This window comes from Nipponia nippon, unplaced genomic scaffold, assembly GCF_047370975.1.
Source record: "Nipponia nippon isolate SJK-2023a ecotype South Korea unplaced genomic scaffold, ASM4737097v1 scaffold_9, whole genome shotgun sequence".
Classification (NCBI taxonomy): domain Eukaryota; kingdom Metazoa; phylum Chordata; class Aves; order Pelecaniformes; family Threskiornithidae; genus Nipponia; species Nipponia nippon.
Window position 1 is genome coordinate 21,900,972 of NW_028262413.1, and position 23,893 is coordinate 21,924,864.

Consider the following 23,893-nt stretch of genomic DNA (forward strand, 5'->3'; position numbering starts at 1 on the left):
CAGGAAGGTAAATTAATTTAAGTTTGTTGGATGTCTTTCAGCATGAACTTGTGGGGTTTAGGTTTTTTGGTAAATAAACCAAGGGTTTTATTCTAGGTAAAGCAACTTGGCAAATACAGACTGTATATTTTTACGATTCTACTTATGATCACTTAATGAAGAAGTATTAATGTGTATTACTTTTAATTAATGTGTATATGTGTATTACTTTTAATTAATATGTATAATCTTTATTATTCTCAAGTTCAGAGTGAAGTTAAACTGAAAGGTAGATGACAATCAACTTGACTATACTCCATTTCTAGACTACACTGTGGACACACCATGATAATGCACGGGGACGGTTCAGCACCTTTGGACAGGAACAGTCAGTTTCATTGAAAGAAAACATGCATTTGACATTGTACTCTTGCTCACATAAAGACAGTTTCGTACCATACACTCAAACTCGGAGCAGAAGTCATAGCAGAAATGATGCAGAACAAGCCAGTGTGAACATTTCATCTGTTCATAATAACAGCTCCTTACACTGGAGTCAAAAGACAACACTGTCCTTGGCCATTCTGTTTTCAGGGAACTCGCAAAAATTGCTTCGTTTCAGAGTCAGGGCTCTAGACATTCTTTGAAATGTGCCAAAAGGTATTGTTCAAAAGTTGCAGTCAAAATATGCGGCTACCTAGAGGTAGGGCTGACAAGTCTATGCACAGACTCGCTGTGCTGCAAAGCTAACTTCAGCTGGCTCCAAGCAGTGGCTTTTAATGAATAGTGGTTCTCTCAACACCAAGACATCACGGCAACTACAGTGCTAGGGACCGAAGAGCTATTGCGATGAGCAAAATTAGAGCTTGAAATGGATTATTCAACAAGATTTGAACTGTGACTTGACCACAATATAGAGTGGCAGAGGAAAAAAAAGAAAAGAAAAGGAAGCGTGAGTCCATTTAGGTGCCTCTCAAAGAGCTCATTATTAAGATACTGAATGGGAAGGAAAACAATTACAAAAAATACAGTGAGACAGGAAAAGAAGAGCACCGCTATATGCTGCTATAGACTGCAGACCATTTGGAATTTGTTCAGCATCCATTGTAAGAAAAAAAGAAGGGCGAGGGGAAGAATGCAAGCTTTTAGGGATGAGGAAGAAGGGACATACAGAACTCCAAGTAGCAGAAGGAATATATACGACAGAAAATAAGTGAGGGGGAAGCACTTATCCTCTCTATTATATTCTTCAGGTGTCCATGTTTGAGCAGTCCACAAGACAGCCAAACATCATTCCTTTTGTTTATAAATGGGAAAACTGAGACAAGCATTACAACAGAGATAAACATAGAAACCAACTCTCCTACAGCCCAGTCATTTTCACTGCTACTTACAATGCCTTACAATATAAAACTCATGTAAACATTACAGACATTGCTTCATCAGTAGAATTATCCACACAGCCTGTACATATATACATTCTTATATATTCCCTCGCTTTCACAGGTATCTGGTAACACTCACAGTTCCCTATTACTTAAGACCTAACATGTCCAAACATTACAAATATATACATATGTTGGAATTAGCTCTCCTTCGTGTGTTTATGAGTTCCTTCAAGAATTTGGAGATTTGCTGGGACTCACAGATGACTTCATTTTAACTCTTCCAGTCCTGAAACAACTTTATAGCCTTTTATGTATTGCCTCATGAATTCTCTTCCCACAATTTATACTAATTATGATAGATTGAAGTACCTTACACAGTATTACACACTAATCCATTTACCCTCCTGTTCAAACACTGTTCAACGATTGCAGCATACATGTCAGCTGCTCCATATCCCATGCCTCAGAGGACCAGCCATCCTCTGAAGTACTAAAGCCAACCATAGCTACCCTCAGGTCTTCTTTCTGATTTCCTTTGTCTAGACTAGCTGCTCAGCTAAGCTGTATCATATATATATGCTACTTCTCTCTGTTAGATATAACATACATACCTCTTTATTTTCAGACGTTATTGGATCTTTGCTACAGTTACTTGGTTGCTGTCATGTGAGTTAAATATCTGAGTTCTGAAAGCTAGCCCCCTTAAAATTAATTTGTCTGCTCAAAATTAAATAGAAGACTAAGTACTAACCCGTAACTCTGAATCCTATTTGTAATTATTTCATAGGCTAGAATCACTACAGAAGACCAAAAATATTATGCTGTGCTTTAATATCCATAGCATTAGAGGATGCATGCCAACTACTGTTTTGATATATGTGTAACATACAACATAAACATTATGCAACAGAAGTAATCTTGTTAGTGGGAGGTATGAAATCATACAGATAACTTCATCACATGGGTGAGCTTACCTGAATATGACTGGCTTACTAGTGCCTTTCAGTAGATGCAAGTACTAAATAACTGTAATTCTCTCACTTCAATTTGATTATATAGATCAGTCAGATATGCCATTCATCTCTGCTCAGTTTTCAGAAAGCTTCTATCAAAGAAAATGATGCAGTAGGAGATATCAAGAAGTTAATGACAGGAAATCCCAAGGCATCACTACTTTCTTTCTCTTTACCTCAGCTACAAACACCTCCTTGTTGAACTTTTTTAATGCTTATAACATTAGCAGAGTTATGCTCTCAGCCCAAACTGTATATTATTGTGTAACAGAGCATTTTGTTATCACAGAGAATAGTATGGTGGAACAGATAAACAAAAAAGGAGCTACAAGCTAGTAAAGAGCCTTTGATATTCAGCAGGTTCTCAATTTTTTTCTGAGTCAGAAATACTTAAAAAAAAGGAAGAGGAAATAAATCTACAAAAAGCACTGTTAACCAGTGCTCTCCACATTGTATAATTATCTGAAGCAAACAATAATTCTGTCATTGCTTGAATTAAAACAATGAAGATTGCATGCAATTACAATACACAATGTGAGCGCCACAGAAAGAGTTGGAGCAATCTTTGACCAGAGGAACTGGTAATGGAGTGCTCCATCATATTTTTAAATATAATTCTCTACCACAACTGTCATGTATCTTTGAGGTTCAGTGGCATATATGAAACTAGTTAGAGAATTCCCTCCAATTCCCTAGTAGAAATAGAAGCTGTGTTAGTTTTGGGTTTGTTTTTTTTTTTAACATTGCTACAAGTCTTGAGCTTGTCTCAGCTTTCAACAGGGCTCCGTATGGCTCAACGTTCCTACAACTGCCAAGCAAAATACATTCATCAAAACCACTATAACTTTTCAGCCAAAATACTGCATCAAAATGACTAGAACTTTGGAAAATGAACAGTGCCTATGAAGTTTTATGTTCCATATACAGCACAAAAAACCCTACGGAAGCTTTAGCAGTTACTTACACGTGAAAGAAGAAATGCTAAAATATATTAAATATCTTCAGTTCACTTGACCAAGAGCAAGGAGGCAAACCAGGGCTAAGCCTCCTGAGACTATGAAGCTTATGTTGGAACAGTTAGCAACCCAGGAGCTGAAATTAATGATTTTTTTTTTCCCCCATGAACCTTCCTTTTCAAAAGTCTCCAACAATTCCACCCCCCCCTTTTTTTTTAATTAAATAAAAATCCCACATGCAACATAGCCACTGGTCTAGTTTTCATGTGCCTTGTCCAACTCTTCTTCTGAAGACCAAAATCTACAACGTACAAAACCGTTAAAAAATTAGCAAACAGAAAAATTCAAAGAAGGAAGAAGGTGGATCCTAAATCCAGAAATTCTAGGAGTGCAAAACTAACATATACAACAGAGATCTTGTTCATCATATATTGCTGCTAGTGGAAGCAGGTAAACAGAAAACTACACGCCTTCCTTATCTTGCTGTCGTCCACCTGGATCTGTTCAGGGCCTGATCTCTATGCCAGGCAACATTCTATGTGCCTCACCCTCACATAAAGGCAAAGTCTTCCCTCAGGCATTTGGAAGAAATAAAGTACCCGGACTAGAAGGAGCAATTAGATGCATCTGTTGAGTGTTTTCCTCTCTCTTTGTGCTAAATGGGAAAATGCTGCTTGCATTTGTAAAGCTGTAACACTTGTACCATTTCAAATATCTTTTCTTTTGCCAAGTGAACTCTCAAAAATTAGATATTATTGTAGAAAGCACTGCCTAATGAGCCAGTGTCATTTAGAATATTCAGATTTATATTACTACCATCCAGTTTTCAAGCCCTAAAAATGCCATTAATAGGCTTCAGAAATACATGGGATGGTCACAAGGACAATAGACCTGGGTTACAGCTGTTCTTGCAGCTGCCATGAGCTTCACGTGCTCCAGAGATGACAGTGATTGATAGTCAAATTACATTGCCAGTACTTTTCTGTGTCAGGCTCATTATTAGACACAATGCCTTGGTTGCTCTTGGGAATTTGCTTCATTTAGCTGCTCCCAAGACAAATTCTCCCATCTCCACAAAATAAGTTCACATAGTAGAATAACTTCACAAATATATATCAGAAATAAACACTTGATATCATATGAACAATACAACCAATAATATTTGATAACGAACGAACAAAATATAATGAGGTAAACCCACTTTTATAGTTAAAGAATCTGTTTTTAGGGTGGCAAAACTTTTCATGAGATGCCTTTTTGCATTGCTATGGTTTCACCTTTTAAAGAAGAATGTATTATGTTCATAGTACACTTAATAGTGGGGTTTTTTTTGTAATAGATTCTTACGTTTACACCAATATTCCAAATATCCTTAGTCAATGTTTCTCATTTTACATATAAAGGAAACAAATTCTGTTCCCACACCACCAATCAAGATCAGGAGAAAATACAGACTTCAGCCAAGCCAATGATCAACACACAGCAGTGCAACTAAGCAGCTGGTCAAAGAATCCTCCCTTCATATTTTTCCATGCATACAGTCATAGAGACTGTATTTGGTATTTACAGATCACTAGTTTCAGATTATTTGTAACATCAGTAAATCCTCACTATGCAGCTGTGAAACAAATACCATGGGAATAGCAAGTAGTGACACCTACAGAGATTTTCTAATTAAATATTTCCATTCTAAGGATTCAGTCAGCTGTTTAGTGATTTCTTCGTTCTGTTTTTCTTGACTGAAATTAAGCAAATTGAGTCTTTTCTTAGGAAGGCTTCTTTAAAATGTTTTATTTTCTCTTTGGGAACAGAGTTCAGAACAAGGAAATTCTGTCCCTTACAAAAAACAAAAGGGGGGGGGGGGGGCGGCAATTTTCCCCTGATCACCAAGTCTTTACAACTACTCAGAGGCAGAAAGCGGAAGTTTGACAGAACCTGTGCCACACATGCATGTTTTTAGTGACTTTAATGATAAATGACCCTAAGAAAGTTGCTTAAGGTTGGAGAAGCTACCTACAATTGTTATATTGCTCAGGAGCAGAAAACCCAGCACTACTGTGCACATGATGAACTGTTCAAAGCTTTCCCTTCTGGCTGATCATGAAGTCTGGTAACTTCATTACCCATACCAACAATATTTCCCCAGGTTAGAGGCCTGTACTATTGCTCAAACTAGCAAGGCAGATGTTCCTGACTCCTCTGAAGAAAAAAAAAAAAAAAGGTAGTGGGCAGGAAAACTTATTAAAAAGATATAGCACTATCACAAGCACTACTTCAGTATGGAAAAAATTATCTGATCCTGCTTCTTCCATTTCTCCATTTCACCTAGCACTACAAACGTGTTTGCCAGTGCTCTGCTTCCTCTACCTCACACTTCCCGTATTTATAGCCAAAATGGAGTTATAGTTTAGATAAAGAAGGGAAAAAAAAAAAAAAAAGGTCTCCATGATACCTCAGCACCAAGGAGGGGACCCATACAGGCTGCAGGTAACCTGACCTTAAAAATGACACTTCACAGCACTGCAAGAAGCATCTAAACAGAGTAATATTCTGTAAAGACTGTAGCACTTTGATCTGGACAGGCACAAAAAGAAACAGATTAAAACAAATCCAAAGGAATAACATTCCTCTGATCTCCATTAGCAAAACTATAATTAGAACTTCAGAAGTAGTCTTCTCTTCCTTGCTTCATGATTGCAGTAATCTTTGAACATCCTATTGAAAAGTCTTCAAAAGTTTCTCTTTGCAGTGTGAATGCAAGCAAACTTTAAATGGAAATACAAAGGGACCTAATTTCCCACCAAGTAAACAAAAACACACCCCCATAAACCTATGATATTTTACCAAGTACATTTGAGCTGCAAAGGATACAGATGTGGACATATGTGGATTAATATGAGAAAGTTTCTAGATACTGTAATCTGTCAATCACTTAAAACGCTTCTTAAAAAAAAGACAAAACACAAATTCAGTGTTATTACCCTTCACGCTATACCTTTACTTTTTCTATTCTTCTCCTGTTCCAAACACCTCTGATTTCAAACACAAATGTTGCCTTGGTGTTATAGCAGGTAACAAATAAAAATTATAACACTTGCCCTCACTTTTCTTTCAGTTCCCTGCTTGATGTCTCAGTAACTATGCAACAGCTGGGAGAGGCAAATGAAAACAGCCCCTGGCACACGTACATTGGATCATGCTCAGTACAGATGGAATTTTAAGATAATTTAGCTGTCCAAACCTCCCTGTCTCTACTGAAACTAATAATTCAGCCATATTTGAGCAGATTATTGCAAGGATGTAAAAAGGCCCTGGCACTAAGGTAGCCTTTTAAGGGAACAAGTCCTTGCACCAAAGCATTAAGGTGCTGTAACTTCTCTGTGAAAACAGTGGTACAATTGTTTTATGTTGACAAAATAATATATTTCCCTCAATGGAAGTCAGACCTGCAAATGGGTCAATTACCCTATATTACATGAGTCCATATTCTATAGGAAATTGCAGCCTCAAACTTTTTCTTTTTTTTCTGCCAAACAATAGGCAACTAACTTGCAATAGAAAACATTGAATCATCTAAAGTATACAGGGCATTTTCTACTATGTATTATTCTTAGCAGCCAGGTAACAGGTTCATCTGTTTTATTTAGCACTTGTTTCATTCCTCTGTATTTCCACCACCAACTTGAATCAATTTTATATGGCGCTACCTCCATTGCTGTTTCTATACTCGTACTATCACCTCTAAATAAGTTCACTGCAGACACCAGCTTAGGGATCACAACCACTCTTGGCAGCTTGCTCTCTTTCTGTGTTTAGATTTACTGACAGAAAGTTTTCTCCTCTACTAAACCAGTCTTCAATACTCTACTACACACAGAGGGGAAAAAAAAAAAAAAAATCTGCCGTTTGTTTGAATGAAAGAGAAAAAAGACTTCCATTTTAGAGAGAGAAACAATGTCTAAATCTGAACCAAACACTCCAGATACTGAATATCTATTTATCAAACTGGCTGACATCTCTGCCAGATTACATCAGGTTACGTATTACTAAACATTTATGTTACCATCAGGACTGAGGAAAACAGAACGTCAGAACAGCAATTTGCAGAAAGAAAAGAAAAACAACTGACAAAAGAGAAAATCTAACTTGCTGGTGGTGGTGTGTGTTTACCAAAGCAGCTCTGGATACCGCTTCTTAAGCAAAATGCAGTGCAGAGGAATACTAAGAAGTGCTAAAGAGATGGCATGCTTCAGAAAGAAAAAGATTGCACATGTTGACTCCAGTGCTGTATTCTTACATCAATTCCTGCTGTGAGCTGGTAGCTGCTCTGGGTTCTACTGTACTGTAAATGGCACTAGAAGGTAGAAATACCCAAGTGAGCTTTAAACGAAGGCATCAGAGTGTATCAATGCTCTACTGTATTATAGAACATTGAACACTGTTGGAACACAACCTCAGAAGTCAGTCTGTAAGCTGTTACAAACACCTTACAGATCTGGCCCTCTCAAAAGTATGAGCTAAGTGAGAATTTATTCAATGAAACATATTTTTATAGCACATAAACATGAGACAGAAGTGTTTGGATGTTGGCCAATTCAAGTAGAGCAAGCTTGGCTTCTGAGAAACAGGACAGGAAGCACAGCATTATCAAATACCAAATATACTTTGCACAAGCAGTAGGTAGAGGATGTGCACTCTGCCAACACTCAAGACATGAAAGCTTTCAATGATAAATACATCTGGAAATTAATGTTAAGTTTGCAGGTGAAGGTCAGGAATAAAATACTGTGAGATTCAAAGCATCAAGTAAGGAAGAAAGAGCCCGGTGTTTATTTGCAAAGTGTCTTTCGGCCTCCTGGAGAGCTTACCTGGATTTTTAAAGTTATTTTTAAATGTCTGTTACTGGTAAATTTTGTGCATACGAAGACTTAGACAGTCTTTCTGGACAGTTTTGGAAAACCTGGTAAGTTTTACTGTCTGGAGATTTTTGAAAAAACAAATGCTGTAGAATGATCATAGAACTTTTGAATCTCTTTTTCTCCATGGCAATGACGTATATTACACTTTAAAGGTTCATAAATTACAGATTTCTCACATGTCCTTATTGCCACCTAGTCCTCCAGTTTATAATCTCTATGGCCTCTTTCTTTTTTTGGACTCTTAAGTTATCTCCATTCTCATTGAGATAATTTCCATTCTTCAGTGACTACAGTGACAATCTGAAGCTATTGTTACAGGATAGCAGGAAAAAGAAGAAGAAAAAAAAAAAAAAAAAAGAGGCACATCTTTCTCCCCATTACATTCTAGATTATTTGACAAAAGTAAATGCAGCCAGCAGAAACAGAGAGAGGGTTAGCAAAATTTCTCCTTTGCAACCATCTTTGCAGTAGGTCAGCATGGCTTAGAACCACAACTCAGAATTTCTGAAACGCCATTTCCCAACCCTCTGTTGCAGCACTTCTCCCAACTCACACTTCTGCCATAACTCAAAGTTTATAACTATAGAGTTGGAGTTCATGTATGACTATAAGAGGATAAAGGAATCTTGGAAAAGTAAAGCTTTTAATGCCTTTTCACTGCAGCATAAATCCTAAACCCCTTTGAGTGTTTACTTCAAGGGAGAAAGGAATTCTGCCTTTGACTAAGACAAGATTAGCCTTAAATTAATTAGATAATAATGATTTTAATCAGAACAAGGCTCTTGGTACTTTATCTGGAAGCTAAGCAATACTAGCTCCATGATTTGCATTCTGCTGTGCATACAACAACACACTGTGACTGCCAGGACTGGTACTTGCACAGCATGTTCGTATACAACCAGAGTGTGACTTCCTGAGACAGGATACCTATCAGGTATTTCATCTTTGTGAGCCAGGCTGGATGGCTCGCATTTCATCTTTGGAAATAAACAAAATGTGTCTCCTTACTGGTTTTAATTCGTAGGTCTTTGCTTAGAGCATTGGTAAGAGGTCTTCTCTTTAGAAAAATGGCCTGTTAAAGTAACTGTGAATTAACCTCTAAATCTAGCCAGCCAGTTAGTCACATGCCCTCTTAACTCTTACCTTTTCCTTCACGTCCAGTCTCCTTAAGTTTATCATGCAAATGAGCACTGGTCCAGACAGAATAACAGACTTTTACACTCTCTCTCCACTGCAATCCACTTTTTCCTTCCACACTGACCATTTTCAAATAAACCAAATAAAATGGGTTCCCAAGCAACTACTGACTTGGCATAAAACCTAATAAAAATCCATAGAAATTCTGGCTGATGGCAGAGCAGGACTATGAAGACTGAGATTTTTCTAAGGTTCTGACATGCTTTTTCTATATCACAGTAGGTCCAAAACCCAAATGAAATGAGGTATTTACACAAAATGTAATAGAGCTGTGGAACTCCTCTCTGCAAGAGATTCTTTTTTTTTTTTAAAAAAAGAAACAAAACCAAAAAAACCAGCAAATATGTGAAAGAAGTCTTTCAAAAGAGGAGACCTCTGTGTCTTGTTTACCTAATTCTTACATTCTTTCCTAGTCATCTACCACTAGCACATGTTGGAGATACAACATTAAGCTAAATGGTCCCTTTGTCTCACCCACTGAAATATGTTCTAAGTTCTAGCCATAAATTGTACATTCAAAATTTAAGCAGGAATATTTCTATTAATCTATTTTTTTTTCACTCAATAAATTAATCTTTTCTGACAAACAACACTTGTAACCTTGCATGACATAAGAGTGGTTTAGGATTTAATGCACCTGTGTGATTTGAAGCATAAATATTCACTGTAGCAAAATTTATATACACTAGTGACTGAATTGCTTGTTATAGCAAAAGTTAGGTATGGTAAAGTGAGGACTAAGATTTGTGCTTTCCATATTGCTAAGTTCACAGAGAACTGTCCACAACCAACACTTAAGTAAAGGAACTGAGATCAAAGTGTAACAAGTATATTATTTTCACACACACAGAGCATAACGTATAACTGCGTTCAAGAAGACATTACTACTTTTCCTAGGCTTATTAGTTGAACAAAAAGCTGTGAAATATGTTCCAATGTAGTTACAGTATTATTTAACTTCCAGTTCCCATAGTTGGCTGAATCACTACCTGGACTACAATGTACAGAGCTACTTGCAGTTGAACAGAGCAGCCAGAGGTGTTTCAAGTGTCTCATCTCAATTTTTATTCTAACACTAAGAAAACACCTCACTAATGTCATCTTCACATTTACAATTAATTGTGCTGGTATATAGTTGTATCATAGTCAACATAATTTACAAACTTTTGCTTCTTTTTTAGAGCTTGGTACATTTTAAAATACACACTTCACTGTAAAAAAATGCTTAGATTTGGAGTCTAACATTCATAATCTTAAAAGAAGGAGCTTCTTAAATAAGCTTGGATACAGTGGAAGTTATTTATTATCATAGGCACGATATGATTTATATACGTTTTCTACAGTATCTAACACACTGAAGTTCAGAGCCCAAGAGGTTTCTAAGCACTATTGGAATAATAATAATAAATAGTTAGAGCAAAGAAATTTGGTTCATTTTGATACAATATAATATTTTCCTCCTCTTCAGATTCCAGAAAGCCATATACCCAAAGGAAGATGCGCACCTCCTCTGCCAATAAAAGAGGGTATCAGTTTCCTGTTTTATTATTTCCTCATATTTGGTTAGGTTTTTTGGTCAAACATTGCCATCCAGTGGCAGGAAGAATGGTGGTGTAAATGCAACAAATCTTGTCTATTTTTCCAGTACCACCTGGCCTCAAAATGACACGGGCAAATTAACAATTTAATTTTATTTCCTGCTACTACATACACTTCTAATTTTACATGAGACAGCAGAAAGATTATGCAGGCATAAAAGCTGCTAGCTAGAAGCACCTCATCAGAGTAAATGTTGAAAGGCATTTTTTAAAACTTTCCTCATCATTTAAGCTCACCTAGTACTTCCCTGGTACTAGTCTGACACCTAAGGTAGCTTAGAGTCTGTCCCAGCTTACACTCAAGGCTGGAAATATGAAATGAGCATGTGACCGCTAGAAGCAGACTAAGAAATCCTTCTCACCTACTCACAGTTCATCTCAAAAAAGATCAGTCTCAACCTGATGGCTTGGAAAGCCCAACCCTTGAAAGTTCAGCTGCTCTGAAACATTTACAATTCTATTCAATTCTGAACTCTCCGCCAAGCACATTAGCCCTTTTCTTACCCCTGGGACTTGTCCTTTCCTACTGTTCACACCCTGAGAAAGCAAGGGACTACAGGAAACAGCTTGCTCAGCTCTCGCTAAGGTCTTGATGATGCACTATGGTCAGCTCTGGTCATAGAGTCCTTACCGTAGGTGCTTTTAGCACCACCACAGCCACAGGATGTGCTGGACTTTACCCACCTTCCCCACCCTGTAACCTGTAGCACTATATTTCTTTCTTCTGGGTCAGGTTCTACAGTTCAACTACTTCTCAGTCCACCTTGCAGTTTACCCATTTTCCAACGGTGGTTGTAATAACAAGTGTAGTTCAGCTTTTTCCCCTACAGGAAACCTTCCCTTGGAATATCTAACCAGCCACCTTTTAGAGGGACTCAAAACAGCTTCTTAAAAAAAAAATAGGAAAAAAAAAAAGCTATGCAAGAGTATACATTCTCCTTAACATACAGAGTCACATCTTGTTGGTACATTTTCAGGAAAAATATGCAGGAGATGATACTGTTAATTAGAAACTAGAAAAAAAAAAATTTCCATGAACTTTACAATTCCCAGAAGTTCTGCAAGAGTTCCTAACCTTTTACCAGAAGCCTCTAATTATTCTCATTATCATTGTTAAGAAAAGATCACAGGGACAGAAGAACTTGCATCTAATCTCTCACAACAGGGCTGCCGATCACAGCACCACACTCGGAAGCATTCTCAGAAATATCCAAGCTAGAAACTATTATAGACATCAGCTCTCTCATACGGGTTTGTTTTTTTACAGAAGGTCTTTTAGAGTAGTGCGATCCACTGTTTCAGTCCAATAATTAAAGCTTCATGACATCTTTCCTAGCATACACCTCTTTTTTAACAATCTGAATGCAGTTTAGAAACCTTAAAATTATTCATTACATATTCATTAAAATTATTCCTTATTTTCATTATATGAAAAAAGTGCTGATCAGCTGCAGATGGCTTATTTCTTAAGTAGGATAAGACTAAATTCCTTCCGTATCACAATAAATTTACTGGGGCATTCTACTGCTAAAATAAACAGTGGTTGGTTTTGCTTAGAAGAAAACTATTTTAGAAATAGCTGAGAGAAAGGATAATAAGTTTAAGCAGTAAGGTTTTTATTTGTTTGCTTTCATTTTTCATGAAACCTCTCTATATATTGCATATCCTAGCCCTGTGTGATTTTTGTTTGGTTGTTATTTTAGTTCACAAAAAAAAGAGTTATCATAAATTGAACTGGAATTCCACATGTAGCACATATTCCCCTGTATTATTAGTAGTCTTTAGCCATAGCATAGAACCGTTGTTTGACAGCCATTTATCAAAATGAATGTAGAAAGATGACCTCCAAATAAGACGACTAAAAATACATGCTCAAGAACCAAACACAGTGAAAAGTGGGTTTATGCATTAAAATGAAAACTAGTTTCTTAGAACAATGCTGGCAGAGGTAGATGCTGTCCTAGTAAAGCTCACACTTACATGTTGCAGAACCTTGAGTGAGATAACTGATTTAACACACATACATAAAAAAGACAGAAGTATAACTTTCCTTTTGGGGAGGGCAGAGGGAGGGAAGGAAGGGGAACAGATAAACATGCATTCTACTGAGTGCTTCTAAACAGCTTCCTTTCTTTCACAACAGCCTGTATACAGAGAGCAACTGCTTAACATATCTGGCAGCCCAGGATAGGCATCTACTTTCCTCAAAATCTCCAGATCTCCATGAGTTTCACAAAGTTAGGCAGTTCCTCTAATGCTGAACAGTGCCCTGTGGATGGGTCAAGCTTTGGAACAAGCTACAAATAGATTTGGAAGGCTGTAGAGTAGGTTTAATCGAGTAGATGAGGTGCCTTAAGACATGATGTAAAATCAGTCAATGACACATTTCATTTGTTTTTCTCACAGTTTCAGACCCACTAAATACATGCTGGTATAGACAGCTTAAAAATACTCTTTCTAGAAGGTTGGGTGGGTTTTTTGATGTTGTTTTTTTTTTTCTGGTTTGGTTTTGGTGTGTTTTTTTTTCCAGCAGAGGCTGCTGTTTCCTTTTAGTTCAGAAAACACGTGCAACAGTTGCATAAACACTAAAATACAGAGAATAAAGTATTGTGGAAATTGCTTGTTCTAATGAAATCAGTAACATGGAAGTTAAGCAAACAAACAAGTATTTTACTCTAAATCCTACACTCCTCATTCACTCTCAAATGTTTTTCAGCACAAGTTCATCATTTCTGATTATTTCACTCAGGTCAAAGAATTTGAAAGTTATAATAAGCATACAGTTGAACCTCATTCAACAAATACGTTACATTTCTGTAATATTTATAGGCTTTTCTACAATATTTATCGCTGACATATTTATGCACCTCAGGAGAATAAGCGATTTATTTCCTCAGCTCCACAGCATGGCAAGAACGCTTATGCATCTTCGCAGATGGGAAAGTCACAAAAAAACTAATTTGGCTGGGAAGGATGTCCAGATCTCCAGAGTCTCCTGAGTCAGCACTAACAACAAGGTTACTATTTGTCCTCCATTTTAGGTTTAAGGACTTAAAGTATTTCTCAGTGCTGTTTAAAGAATGGGTATATTTTACTTCCTATTGCAGCAGCTTTCATACTTTTAAAAGAAGTTGTAAAAGTCATTGAACAGCCCAAGCCTGGGGGTTGGACTAGATGATCTTTAAATGTCCCTTCCAACCCAAACTATTCTATGATAATTCAGCTTTAAGAACTGTATTTCAGTGTAAATTTTACTGCTACTTGAAGTCCCAGTTAAAGGCAACAGATTACACTGAACCAAGTACTGCACAAACATGAGCGTTACACCCAGGAAAATGATCATCTTGGAATATGACAAGGTGAGTAATAAATAGAACAAAGAAAAGGCACAGGAAGGAAATGAACAAATAAAGGCAATGCTTTATACTGTGATTCTACTTTATACAATAGCCAATTATAGTTGACAGTCATATTTATACACCTTAGTATTGTAGCCTAGGATGCCTTCCTGCAGCTTAAGACTTCAGCTTGCAAGATTCTTATAGCCCAATGCTTTGGCTAGCCAAAGTCCACTGATGCCAAAAAGAAGTCCTTCTTTTAATTTTTTGATCAGGGCCAAAATTTGGCAACCTACAAGTTGATCAGCTGTGGTTCAGATTTCAAAAATATAGACTATACTTAAACAAACCAAAACACAGATGAAAAACATTTTCATTGAAATAGCAGCTAGTTAGTCTAACATTAGACACCACTTTGATCTTGGGTAGATTTTTAAAAAATTGGGACTTCCACAGCATTTAAGGTATGCTATTCTAGCTTGTTCTAACTACCAGATCAAGATGTAATAAAAACATGAGGATTGTCTACAGAGCAGAAAAACCTGACTTTCCACATTTAATTTCTTTCCTTTTAATGACAGAATACAGATAGCCTTCAGAGAGACAAATTCCTAACAGGCTTTCAGTGCTTTAACATAGTCCTCAGGTAAAAAAACATGAATGCTAACAAGGGAAAGAACCCTTTAGCTTCCCTATACAGGAACACCCAAGCTAAGTTGGAATCTGCATGACTATACTTCTAAGAGAATATCCTTTCATTAGCAAAACCCTCAGACTCAATGAACTTGACTTTATTTGCTCTTTTCAGCTCTTGACAGATTCATACAGCAAAGGACTTTTAGTCTACAGGGTAAAGTCAGCAGCAAACATAAGTGAAATGAACCACAATAAGATGACAAGCAATGAGAGCGACTGTTGTCAGAATAAGACCTTTCAACTAGTTTTTCTTGCTTTCTTTCTAGGATTTGTCTGGCTTCTCTATTCCCATTAGACCTTTTACAATGTGCATACTGACAGCAGATCCTCCACATCAGTGGAAGAAACCAGCAGCAAAATAATCATATCCTCCAGCCTACGAAATTAGCATCCCACGAGTAAGACCTATTACTGCTTCTATTGCAGAGGATACATCTGGCTGTGTTCTGCAGACTGCTCCTGCTTCTCATTAGCCCAGACATCCACTGACTCCACTCTTAGTTCCTCTTGAAACATTTACACCAACTGTTCACCTGCTCACTAGGAGTATGAATCGTTTTGAATGGAAGAAAGTTGGGTTTATCTTTAAGTTTTATAGCAAATGCATAGAGCACCTCTTAATAAAATTAGAGTGGTACTGGCTCAAGCCTACAGCAGTTGGTGTTCAGTGAAGAAAAGTTAAGAGTATTCCTTTTCAATAGAGTGGCATACAGGAGATAAGGCCACTGGCCTGTGCAGAGAGAGACAGCGACTCAGGTACACAGAACGGCATAGAAGAGAATGCTCCCATCAGAATCATCATCAGTTTTCCCAGACTGCTTTCCTGGTCTTAGAATTGATTGCAGGAGAAAAAAAGCAAAACACACTTTAGAGAATTGTCAATGCTTAGAAAATAAAACCTTAAGAAAAGCCAAATGTCAAGAACATTTCTTATGATCCAAAGATTACATAGAGAGGAAACGGAGTAGTAACTACCATACTGAACACACAGAAAAGGTAGAATATGCTTGCAAAAATTGAACAGGAAGGCATTTAAAATTGGCAGGGATGGGGAGCGGGGGATGGGGGACAGGGAGAAAGAGATCCCCAGGACTTAGATCATAAACTATGTCCATAAGATACAACTGTATTTTACAGGCATCAGCTGAGCAGTTCAAAATACTTAGACTGAGCAGCTGCAAATTATCTATACTGTATTTATTATGCATGGTCTGTGGTCAGATTATCATATGAATCAACCATAATTGAGATTTTCAAGATCAGAATAAATATTTAATTGTTACTTTCCAATTCAAGAAGGGCACTGTTGCCTGCATAACAACCAACCAACTACTTGGGAATCACAAGTTGTTTAACTTTCATGACTATCAAACAAAAAGTGTCACACCACTCTGGTGGAGGTAGTTAATTCACTGGAGCATAGGGCTGCCTGCTCAGAGAGATCTCGACAGCCTGGAGAATGAGCTGATGAAAACCGTATCAAGTTAAGAAACATAAACGCAGAGTCTTGCACCTGGAATGAAATCGCATCACACAAGTACATGCTGGAGCCCAGATGCCTGGGTAGCAGCTTTGCAGAAAAGGACCTGGGGCCCATCAAATGACAAGCTGAACATAAGGCAGCACCATGTTTTTGAGGCAAAAAAGGCTTACCACATACTGGCCAGTATTAGCAAGAGCGTAGCTAGCAGAACAAGTGAAGAGATTATTATTCTCTGTTCAGTTCTTGTGCAAGTACTGGAGTTTACTGGAGTACTGTGTCCAGCTTGGGCTTCCTGTTACACAAATAACATTGAAAAACCACAATGAGTCTAGTGGAGTGCCACTACACATAAGATACCTAAGATGATTAAGCCCTTAAGATGATTAGGGGACTGAAGAACATGACTCATGACACAAAGCTCAGTGTGCTGGATTTGTTTAGCCTAAAGATGAGAAAGGATGAGAAAGTTAACGAATAATCCAATTACTATTGTCAACTATCTAACAAGTTAACAAGAGAAGACAGAGCCAGACCCCTCTCAGAGGTGCTCTACAAAAGGGTAAGAGGCAACAAACAGATGGTGCAGCAAAGGAAATTTTAATTACACATAAGGAAAAAATATTCTTCATAATGGGAGTGTTCAAACACTGGAACAAGCTGCCAGAGATATAGTGGAATTTTGTCATTAAAGATATTTTGTCATTAAAGATATTGGGGACAAATTTTTTAGCAGGGCCAATAGCGATAGGACAAAGGGTAATGGTTTTAAACTAAAAGAGAGTAGATTTAGACTAAATATAAGGAAGAAATTTTTTACAATGAGGGTGGTAAAACACTGGAGCAGGTTTCCCAGAGAGGTGGTAGACACTCCATCCCCAGAAACATTCAAGGTCAGTTGGATGGGGCTCTGAGCAACCTGATCTAGTTGAAGATGGCTCTGCTCATTGTAGGGGGGTTGGACCAGGTGACCTTTAAAGGTCCCTTCCAACTCAAACCATTCTATGATTCTATGATATTCAAAACTTGCCCAGACAAGAACCTGATCTAACTTTAGAGTTAGATCAAAATTGTATACTAGCCCTGTTCTGAGGAAGGAATTGGACCAAATGACGAGTCAAGATCCCTTCCAACCTTAATTATTATATAAGTCTACAATATTTATCTTTCAACATTCACTGTATAAACTCAAGGCCTGAAGTGCTTAATGGCAGCATTTTCAGCAGAGCTGTTAGAAACTAATTACTGGAAAATCTCAGACAGCTTAGAAAGAAATAAAAAACAGAGGGCTTTTTACAGCTTCTCAGAATGAAAAGGAAATGGTCTACTTTATCAGTGTGATTTAATATTATATTACACTTAAATGAATTATATTTTGGATGATCAATGCACTGCATGATCTTTGTGCAAAATGCAGAAGCAAATCAGAAGCTGTCAGGAAGAAACCAAAGAAATTTGCAGGCACTGTTCAGACTTATAGCACATGAGAAGGAGGCTGAAAGGTTATGGAATAAACATTCAGCCAGATGTTTATGGTAAAATTATTGGAAGTAACATGGGAAGTTAGGTGGCAAAATAATTATCAATGTAAGTTTCAAACTTAACACTTCATGGTTTGAAACAGGTGATCTTTGTGATTGGAAAATAGGATTATAAATAGTAATATATTATTGTATGATTAATAACAATAACGTAATGGACTAATTCCTTACCATTTTTGTTTCAGACTCTCCCTACACTCACATACAGGTCATTATGTAGACCTATTTTCTGCTCACGTTTGGAGGGTTCTTGTTCAGAAGCTCTAAGTGCAGGTTTCTGAGTTCTCAGAAATATACCAAACTGAACAACATTAAGTATAAAAGCACACCTAAACGAAGTAAAATCCTCTTAGGAACAAAGGAACAAAGATCTGGTGTTTTTTTCACATAGGTAGTACTTCCCACTACATAAGTAATATCCATCAACCCGTTCATTGATGGTATCAATGGAAAAAGCAACTTTGTCCTTCTCCATTAGTATTTTACACAAATATGACCATGTCAATACCTTTACAATGAGAACAAAGCCGTGCAGTCTTCAGCCCAATTCAGAAAAGATGACGCTTGCTCTAATCTCAGGAAACGTGTTAGTTAAAATCTTAAGAGACAGAGGTCCTTTCCAACCTCAACCATTCCATGATTTTGTGATCTTAAAGGAAAATCCATTTCTGTTCTAAAATAACTAGAAGAATCATAACCTTTGCCTGTTCTTCTTTCACAAGAGGGATATTACAGAGCAGGGCAGAGCATTTCTAGGGGGGAAAAAACCCAGAAGAAAAAAAATAGTTCCTTTTATTGTTACAGTTCTTAGAATAACGTGTAATACACATACAGGCAGTAAGTGTCTTTTTTTTCTCCAACAAATCAAATTCCTGGAAGAAGTTAAAGGGAAAATTAAAGACCAGCAGAAAACTATTCAAATGGCCCTTATTTTCTGTAAGTGGCAGAAGTCTGTAAGTTGTAACCCTAGTTAAGCCCAGGATGTAGCTAGAAATTCAAGTGAACTATTTGCAAATAGTTCATAAAGACAGAACTGCTCTGTTTTATTTTTTTAATAAAACAGCATAACTTATAGCACTATTGCTGAAGTTTTCCAAATTATCCACTTAATTCCAGAAGTTTAAAAATGTAATTTTGTATTGGATTGCTGCTTTTTTTTCCTTCCAGTTTTGTGCACATCTGTATTGGAAACTGAACCCTTCGTACTGTGTTTCTAGTTTCTGTTGGAATTAAACACAAAGAAATTTCTAAAATTTGTGCCAGTTTCAACAGAGCCTATCATATTTTAGGCCAAGCCACACAGCACTTGCTTAGGCATAAGTTTGCCCATATCAATTTTCCATTAATTAAAAAAAAAATAAAACAAATTTCTTGTGTCAAAGTCAGTTTTTTGACTCACTCATTAATATGCAACATTGGTGATACAAACATTTACATGTTCAATCCAAATTCTATTCACATTAACTTACCATTAAAAAGGTACATATCCAGCAGAAACAGGCAGTAGATGGAGCAGTTCTGAAGATAGCAGAGATTTCAAAACAATTTCTTATCGAGCAGACTTCTGAATTGTTATTTGAAGTTTGGAAAACTTTGCTCCAAGAACTGTTGAAGTTTATTCTGAAATTATTATTTTACAAAATCTTACCATTATTTGAAATAAGTAAGACACAATATTTAAACCATTTTAAGAAGGATTTTTTTCAGAACTTCAAGAAATACTTCAGAAGTATGCTGTATGCTTCCTCAGAATAACATAAGCATTTTCAAAAACCAACAAAATTCAGGCTAAAGCCAGCTGTCATCAACATTTCTGGATAAACAGATAACATTAATCCCCCTGCTCATCAACAAATCTTGCAGAAGACCATTTTTCTTTTAAGCACTGACAGCCAAACTTCTTGGCCTTAAAAAAATTATATGAAAATATACACTGTCAGAGGATGTATTACCACATTTATAAGGCAGCTGTGGGAAAGTGAGCTCATGGAATGGCTCTCAGATGAGCAAGAGTGGCAATACTGCCTGGAACTGTTACTACTGCACTGTGAGGTGCAGCTCCCACAGATTTTCAGAGGAATTTGAGATTTCAGGTTATCGACGAGTTCCAACTATACTCATATCTCAATTGCCAGTCACAGAATATATATCCCTATAATAGTAACCAGACACTAAAGATTACAAGATACTTGCAGTTCAACAGCCCATACGTTTGTCATCACTGCTCCAGAATTTCAAGCCAGGAGAATGATAACAGTTTATTGTTCTTATTCTTACGATGACAAGCTTTAACATCTCAAGCTCATAGGTCTATTAAGAGTTAAAGAGTAGAAGAGTAATTCAGTAAATTCACAATTCACTTGAGTGTAAAGTTAAGTTTTCCTTTATTATCAAAAGGTGTACACAACCTCTGAAAGAATCCATGTGAATAGAAATGTTTACCATGTTACTTGGCAAAATCAGCCTCTGAAGTAGTTCTTGGATCACTCCATAAAGAAGTAAATTCTTGAGCTGTCACAACTAATTTTCCATAAGAGACTATATCAAAGATCAACAAACTTTTTAATAAACTCCACCAGGAGGTGTTACTATTTCTTGAACTTGAAAGAGAAAAGTTGTCAAGAGGAATAACATACCATTGTCAACAAGTACCAGATGGTAGAGTGATTTCTCTAATGCCCTGTTTAATTATGAGTAACCATGAACACAGGAAAACACAGTCAAACAAGAAAAAGAGGATACGTAGCTACATTAAACAAAGGTCACGATCTCTATTCTATTTTTCCCTGAAATATTTCCTATGACAAACCAGAAGGAAAATAGAGTTCTTCATTTTTAGAAACCAGCATTTATGTACCAGCAAGTAGTGCTAGCTCTTTTTCTTGGTTTCCCACGTCATGAGCCAGATTCTTCTATCATTATTCATGCTGAGTATCACCCAACATCACGAAAATATTGCTTTTAACTGTAAACACTCCCAGCTGAACTACCTATTCAAAATTCATAGCAGCAGGACTTGGATTCGTTATTTCACATGCTGGAAGGAGTTTGAGGAGGTAATGAACCTTATTACTTCTGCTTTATTTGCTCTTGATCCAGTGATGGCTGTAGGGGCAGTTCAGATTTCCTATTTGTACCCCATCATAAGAGGATAGTCTGTCATCCAGTAAAGTATCCATTCTGTAGCAGTTTAGGTTAGGAGGTAAAGCAGATGGGGAAGGAAGCAGCACCAAGGTGAAAACGTGCTATATCCATGTATATATGCTTTTCCCCCTTAACTTCCCAACAATAACAGCAAGAAACAAATATGTAATTCCTCATCTAAATCCTGAACTGTCTTATCTAAAGAGGATTTTTAAAAATCCTTCTTTTTTTTCCACACTTATTTTTAATACATATTGTCAAATTACAGCCATGCTTTAAATACTTGTATATGTACGTACATATGTATGTATGTATTTAAAGCATGACTCTACTTTGAAAAAGACAGTATATGGGTGAAAAAAAGAATTCTCCTTCCTACCTGCATAGTGCTTATGCCTGGATTTAGAAAGTAACAATTTCCTCTAACAAATTGATTATGAGGCTTTAGCTTAAAAAGAAATAAGTTAAAACCCATCCTTCGCAACTTCACAATGTATAGTGTTCTGTTCTCAAAGACTGTAATTAGTACAAGTATTAAACATTTAACTTTTTGTCTGCAAAAACTATGGCTAATGAAATTCTGTCAACAAGACATTTTCTAACAAGCAGGTTCTCTGTGAACTTGTAAAAATCATTAGAACACTTAACTACTTCCTCTTTTTATTCCAATAAGCCAACATACAACAGTTACAAAAAAAAACCCCAAACAGATAACTGTAATGGGGTTATGAAAAAACAACCCCCAGTTCCAAATGTGCAAACAAGCAATATTTTGCAATTGCATTATTGCTTTTCCTTCTCGGATTCTCCACATGCAAACTTAAAGCACTAAATAACCCCCAAAAAAGCGTTTCCCTTGGGAAATGCTGTTAATTTTTCACTTCAATGACAAGCCCCCTCTTCTCTCCCTGCCCTCCCCCCACCAATACTTTTCTTTCAATTTGAGACAACTCTTTTGCCCTAAATGAGGAGCAAAAAGACTTTTAAAAGTGAATAAAAATCCTTATTTTATAATCAAGCTACAATCCTAATAAAAAGTGATATTAGATGCTATTCAGTATCAGGACAGTCAGATTGCCCCTTCTGCACCATCTCACATCTTTGAACACAAGTTTTGTTCACATTTTCTGCTTATAACTTGTACAGACACTTCCTGTTCAAACTGTCTCATCAAATCTTTCTAGTAACCTTTTGGAGACATTTGATTACTAATTTAAGCTGTAGATGACACCAACAGAGCACACCAAAAGATGAACCTTACCCAGTCCCCTATCTCAACAGTGTTGTGTAAAGCAAACAATGCCAATTTTCTTGACCCCATTGCTTTTCCTTACCTCCCCTCTCTACAGAGGTCTGCTTCCTTTCCCTTGCATTCCTCTTCCTCTTTGTTGTAGAGACCATTGTCCTGAAGGCTCTACAAAAGGTCACTCTCTCAAAGGCTCCTCTACCTTGTAGCACTTCTCCCCAGCTGCAACACATTCTATAATTTAATCCTATCTGGGGGTGCAGTTAAATCTTTGTTAACCCCTTACTGGCAAAAGTAGCACATAAATGCAAGGTTTTAGGATCCAACTATCCTTCACCCAATCTCACTTCCTGTAGGTATTCTGGTGTTTTAAGAAGCCAAAGTGGTTACTACCCAGTCAGCTGAAAATGAAACACAGAACGATTAGCACCACCCTGGCAGAGAGTGCCTCACTGCTGCTGCCAGAACACTTCCACAGACGTATTGTCTCAAAAGGGAGCTTAGAGGCCTTTGGTATCCTGCTGATAAGGAGAAGCACTTAATTTCCTTATTTCTACCACTGCAAAACAATGAGACCTGAACCATCTACTCCTGCTGAAAGTACAAAAAGGCCACAAACCACTACCATCTCATCTGTACAGGCACCCTGTCTGCCCACCCCCCACAACCACCACCACACACCTACCTTCATAGTCTTCTAGAGTATCTTTCTAAGAAAGAGATGCCAATTTTAGGGCAAATATATCCATTTTTTGTCAAACCACTATTCCTTACTGTGCTGATTACTCAAAAAACTTAGTCTTTTTTCTTTTGCCGTTTATAACTCTCCCCCAAACAAGTTCACTTTTGTACTGAAATACAGAATATTCTATAAAAGTTTCCTTGTATTATTTCTCTCCCCCGCCCCCCACCCCCGCCAATTCATTAGGTAGAGTAGCATTTGTGTCTCCAGAGCCACACACCAGCAGTTTATGAAAATGAAACCAACACTATTGAAATAGGTTTTTCCTGTATGTTTTCTTTTAGCTTTCATTTACATTTAATACGAGTGCTAAAGAACTATACACCCATACTTACAGTAAGAAGCATAGTGTCAGCTATGCAACATGACTGTGACAGCTTCAGGACAACGTCCTGACAGAGCCCTCAATCTAATCAGCAGGTAACAGTGTAAACAAGCACTGTGGAAGCTGTAAGCACAAGAAGACAGAAGAATATGTGTCTAGGTACCTACACAAGTCAACTGAAGACAGAGTCAGTGGCCCCCAAAGATCCTCCTGCACAACTCTGTTCTACCATCGGCATCAAAAATATTTATGCCAAAGTGCAAAAGAATTTGAGAAAGAGGAAGTCAGTAGGATACTACAGAAATCACTCTGGGAACAAATCAAGGTTAAT

The 23,893-nt window shown here is 37.2% G+C and overlaps 1 long non-coding RNA gene across 1 annotated transcript in view; it reads right to left on the reverse strand.

Moving 5' to 3' along the window:
* Nucleotides 1-19,636: 19,636 nt before the first annotated feature.
* The window catches only part of LOC148050176 (uncharacterized), a 53,051-nt gene continuing 48,794 nt past the window's right edge, over nt 19,637-23,893 (reverse strand). The window contains exon 3 of the long non-coding RNA XR_015701362.1: nt 19,637-19,725. This is a non-coding gene — a long non-coding RNA (uncharacterized LOC148050176). The remainder of the gene's footprint in view (nt 19,726-23,893) is intronic.